The sequence below is a fragment of the Equus przewalskii genome, chromosome 26 (assembly GCF_037783145.1).
Source record: "Equus przewalskii isolate Varuska chromosome 26, EquPr2, whole genome shotgun sequence".
Taxonomy (NCBI): domain Eukaryota; kingdom Metazoa; phylum Chordata; class Mammalia; order Perissodactyla; family Equidae; genus Equus; species Equus przewalskii.
This window is the reverse complement of record NC_091856.1, coordinates 4,211,987-4,217,461: the sequence shown is the minus strand read 5'-3', so window position 1 is coordinate 4,217,461 and position 5,475 is coordinate 4,211,987. Positions and strand designations below refer to the sequence as shown.

General features: G+C 49.3%; 1 pseudogene; it reads right to left on the bottom strand.

Moving 5' to 3' along the window:
- Positions 1-259: 259 nt before the first annotated feature.
- On the bottom strand, positions 260-1,200 carry LOC103540630 (olfactory receptor 13C7-like; annotated as a pseudogene).
- Between the last annotated feature and the right edge of the window lie 4,275 nt (positions 1,201-5,475).

Here is a 5,475-nt window from a genome sequence, read left to right as displayed (position 1 = left end):
AGCTAACAGCCAACATCTCTAGAAATGTGAAGGCTCTTTCCTTCTAGGTTCTTAGATAGAAGCTTCCATTGCCTATGGAATAATGGGGTGGGGTGGTGTGGGGAAAACCGGGTTAGTTTTTAGTCCTAGTCTCATGGTCCACAACATGCACCTTGGGAGAGTCCCTTCTCTACTCTAGGTTACTATTTTCCCATGAGAACAATGAGGAGTTTAGAAATCAGGTGTTCTGACAACGTGGGATTCTGTGACAGTCACTCAGTTAGGTGTTTCTGACGTACCATGGGTTCTTCACAGCAGCCTTCACATCCGTGTTCCTGAGGCTGTAGATGATGGAGTTGAGCATGGAGGTCAGCACTCCATATAAGACGGAGATGAGCTTGTCTGAAAGGTCCTGTTTGTCTGTCCCCAGTGGGCTCTTAGATTTGCGCTTCCTGTACATGAAAAGGATGGTCCTTAGAAGATGACAATGACTGTGAGGTGGGCAGAGCAGGTGGAGAGAACCTTTTTCCTCCCCTCAGCTGAAGAGATCCTCAGGATGGTAGCAATGATGAACACATAAGAGACAAAAATGAACAGGACTGGGACCCCCGAGGAAGATCACATTGGCCACCCCTATACTGATCATACTGATGGAGATGTCAGCACATGCCAACTTCAAGACAGCCAGGATCTCATAGGTGAAGTGATTGATGACGTTGTCCCCACAGAAGGGCAGTTGCATTGCCTGGGATGTCTGCACCACAATGTTGATGATATCAGCTACCCAGGAGCTGGCAGCTTTGCTCATGATGATGGGGTCTCTAAAGGAGTTGCAGATGTCACATAGCAATCAAATGCCATCATGCTCAGGAGCACACACTCTGTGGTTCCCATTGCAAAAGAGAGAAACATCTGTCTAAAACAGGCTGAGAAGGAGATGGTTTTCCCAGGGGTCAGGAAGCTTTTGGGAGTAAGGGGGACTGAGGAGGTTGTGTAGCAGATGTCCAGGAAGGAGAGGTTCCCCAGGAAGAAGTACATGGGCATGTGCTGGTGGGAGCCAAGGATGGTCACCAGAATGAGGACCCCATTGCCCAGCAGGATCATCAGGTACATTGACAGGATGAGCACAAAGAACGTTTTCCCTAGTTTTGGATGGGCTGAGAGGCCCAGGAGAATGAACCCCACCGCCGGGAGGACCAATTGAACCTGTCCATGGTGCATCTGCTCTGTCACCCGCAGGAACTCAGAAGGTCAATCTCAACACTCTCTGACTCTGAAGTGCTGGCTTGCCAGTGAGAAATGCACTTTCTGCTGAGAGGAATACAGCTTTAACAGTGGATGGTCTCTCTGTGGTCCTAAGTAAAATGCAGGGGACTAGAAAAGAATCTACTTCGTGACCTCAAGCCACCTTGTGTACGTGAGACATTTGAAATGTCCCTGTGGTGATTTAATTTACCTGATCAGACATTCTCATTTCTACTGATGTGTATCCTGGACGGTGGACTCATCTTGCTAAACCCTGGTCACAAGAATGAGACTAGGTTCTCGTCATATTCCCTCTCTTGGTGCAATGATCAGCCCTGAATCTTCAGCTCTTAGCAGACTTTCCTGTCTTCATGTTGCCCTCATAGAACCATCCTCTAACCTTCCGCTCACCCTCCTGCAATAGCCCACCCAGGCCCAGGGCCGTCCTCTCATCCATGCCTTCATCCCATCCTGTCTTCCTCTCTGCATTCATCAGCCATCATGACTCACTCACACTTGGCTCTGAAAATCCACAGCCCTTCAGGGAAGGGTGCATTGGCTTCAGTGTAGGTCACAGTTCTGGGAAGGGGCACTGATGGGTTACTTTGGAAGGGCAAGGTGGACAGGGAAGGTCACTTGGGGAAGGTGACATCCAATCAGGTTCTAGAAGGAGGCAGTGGGTTGCACTTGAGCAGATGTGTTGTGGAGGGTGGTTGCATTCTAAGGTACTTATCATCCCCCAGCTGTGGTGCTGTCCTGGTCAGTTTGGCCTGATGCTCTAGAAAGCCAGGCTGGGTTAACAGCCACCATCTCAGCCTCCAGAAATCCCCGTGGGCATCTCTGTCTCAGTCCCCTGGGTGGCTTCTCATGCCACTGCCACTGAAGTCTAACTGATGCCTTATCTCTGACTTTGAAGACCTCAGCCTTGGAAAAGGGACCTCCAAACATCTAGTCCACCTGGACTTTTCTTTGTACACCCAAGCTGTAACTATCCAGTGTTTGCTTGATGCGTTCCAACAATGAAGGTCTCATTACCTCCTTAGGAAGCCTATTCTACCTTTATTCATCTTTTACCACCTGGAAATTCTGTCTCTTGGGCCAAATCTCTTTATATCCTCACCCATTAGTTCTAGTTCTGCTCTCGAGGGACACATAGAGCATGCCACCCCTTTCTACCCTGTAATAGCTCATCAGAGATCTGAAGATAAAGCTTCTCTTAATTCTGCTCTTCTCTTGGGTCACCCAATAGGCTGAGTAAATCCAAATGTTTGCAATGGAATCCAGGCTTCAGGACTTTGTAAAGCTCCGCAGGGGGTTTCAATGTCCAGCAAAGATTGAGAACACGATGCTAACTTTATATTCTCAGATATTCCATTCTGCTGTTACCACCTTTTAAAAACAAACAAATGAGCAAACCAACAGAGAAACAAATGAAAAGCATTGTCTTCAGAGACTTTTGTGATCTCGCCCTGGACTTTTGCTTGATCAAAACCATTCCCAGGGGGCCGGCCCGGTGGCGCAGCGGTTAAGTGCGTACGTTCCGTTTCTCGGCGGCCCGGAGTTCACCTGTTCGGATGCCGGGTGCGAACACGGCTCCGCTTGGCACACCATGCTGTGGTAGGCGTCCCACATATAAAGTAGAGGAAGATGGGCACGGATGTTAGCTCAGGGCCAGTCTTCCTCAGCAAAAAGAGGAGGACTGGCAGTAGTTAGCTCAGGGCTAATCTTCCTCAAAAAAGAAAAAAAAAAAAAGCATTCCCAGAATAGCAATGCCCACTGACAGGTTTTGAGGACCAGCCATCCTCACCTTCCTTGTGTTTTCTCAGGCCCTAAGTTGTCCGCCTCTCCTCTGCACATCCCAGGAAAGCTTGACGTGCTGGGGTGATCACTTCTGAAATAAATCCCCATCTTATTCCTCCACTCCTGAGCCTCCCTCTTCCCTGGGAACTTCTCCAGGTCTCTTCTGTCTCTCTTTCCATCCTCTCATTTCTCTTCCTTTTGCCCCCTCATGCATTTCAGTGAGTTGGTAGGGAGTAGGGGGCTCTCTGCTCTTTCCTCCAATGTCCCCAAGGTCTTTGGAGGATGGGCACCTCTGTCACAGCCCCTCTATGCCCTGGGTGATGCTCTGCTGACAGGGTCTGTGCTGGGCACATTTCTTTTTGCTGCACTGGGGAAAGTCAGTCTTGGGGTGAACACTTAGCAGAGGGACCCAGTTGGCTCCACTGCGTAGAGGAACCTGCAGTAGCTGGTGCTCTGGGGCTGGAGCTTTACCTCGGCCACATCTTTCTGCTGGGAACTTGTTTCTGACACTCCAGGGATTCTGATCATGTTTAGTCTCTTCCCTCCCCTTGGGGCAGGTGGGGCTAAGAACCCCTCTGCTCTGGTGGCACTTGCCCTGAGTCAGGCCCAGATCCCGTGTAACCCTAGTGCCAAGATCTGAAAATCTTACCTTTAAGTACGTTTCACTTTACTAGCAAGCCTCCATGACTAGACAGTAAGGGCCTCCTGCGTGTTTTGGCCAAGTTGAATGGTAGTTGAATGGCAGTTCTGCCTGGATCTTCTTACTCCCCATTCTCCATCAGTCCTCGCAAATGGCACTGGCTTGCTGCTGAGGTTGCTCCTGAGATTTCCCTGGCTCTTTTCTGGGGACCTTAAATCTCTGTGTTTCTAGGTGCTTCCATGTGATTTTTTCCTGGATCAGCATAAACCTGTTGACAGCACAGAGGGTTTTGGCAGTTGGTTTTATTTTACTCTGTGCCTAAAACCTTTACAAACTGCCTAGAAATCCGTCTCCTCCAAGCTCTGCTTTGTGGTCTGGCCCCTTCCCAGATTGCTCCAGGAGCACTTCCTGTGAGGAGTTCTGGGACTCTCCTGCCTTGTGCCAGCACACGATGCCCGTGCCATCAGCTCAGTCAGCAGATGCTTACTGAGCACCTCTTCTGTGCCAGGCATGATTCTAGGTGCTGAGGACTCAGAGATGAAAATCAGAGTTTCTGCTTCAGAGAGCTCAAGACTTAGGGGAAAACAGATGTGGTAATAAATCACTGCAAGAACTACGACAGCTACAACAACACTTGTAGAAGCGGCAGTAGTAGCTATTATTGATTGAGTACAAATTATATATCAGGCACCCTACTAATAATATTAATCTTATCTACTATAATTCTCACAACATTGTCAGGAGTAAAGAGCTCTTATTCCCACTCTCAGACGAAGAGAGTAAGTGCAGTAAAACACGCGTGTTTAAGGAGCTGAGGCAGATATCCTTAACCCACTGGTGACCTTTAAGTTGTGGGAAGCTCAGCCATGTTACCGACTGCGTTATCCTCTCGGCCCCTAGATGCAAAGGTCTGAAAGTGACTGAATGTCCATCTACCCCCAGCTTCTTCCATGCACAGACGGGATCTGCAGGGATGCTGTCTGGGGCCCCATGCCTCCGAGGTCAGAGTCCCTCTCTGACCCAGGGGTTAGATGTCATGAATCCCCTTGAGCAGCGCCTCTTCGACCCCAGGAAGGAAGCCACTGGTTTACTCTGTAAATGCAGTCATGGTTCCAACATTCCTCCTCTTGTGAGAATAAAGCCGAGGCACGCCTCCTCTGGGGTCACTTGAGCCAGGTAGTTTGATTTGGGAGGGCTTCATGTTTGGAAATGTTGTTCTCTCAGCGGCTGTGCAAAAGCAGTCATGGGAATAGTCACGGGGTGGATGCCACCTGCTTATGCAGGGCTTCCTAAAACATACAACACTGGCCGGTCTTCAGTTCTGGCTACCATTATGCTGACAGACAACTGTAGACCCGGCTTGGAAGGGGCCTTAGGGCCTAACCAGCCCAACCCCACTGCAAGGCACATGGGCCCACTCCGTCCTGGACCGTAGTCCTCTGGCCTCAGCTGGAAGACTTGAGCAAAGCAGGCTCTCTACTTGCTGAGGAGGTTTGTGACATTTGAAGGTCGTTGCTATTGTTAGGGAATTCTGCCTTCTTGAACCTTCCAACAGGATCTGCCTTCTGCAGCCCCCAAGAGAAGTTAGTCCCTCTTCCCCAAGTCCTCCAAATATTCAGATATATCTTGGTTTTGGCATTAAAATGATGGAGAACCAACCTTGTTACTCCTATAGCACCAAAAAAACATCATATAGTGAGAGGAATTGTCCACCATTCCTGAATAGTCTTGAGATGTCAGGATATTATGACCCACCAAGGGGGGCTATGGTGAATTTGGCACTTACTATGCCACTGAAGTCCCCTCTTTCT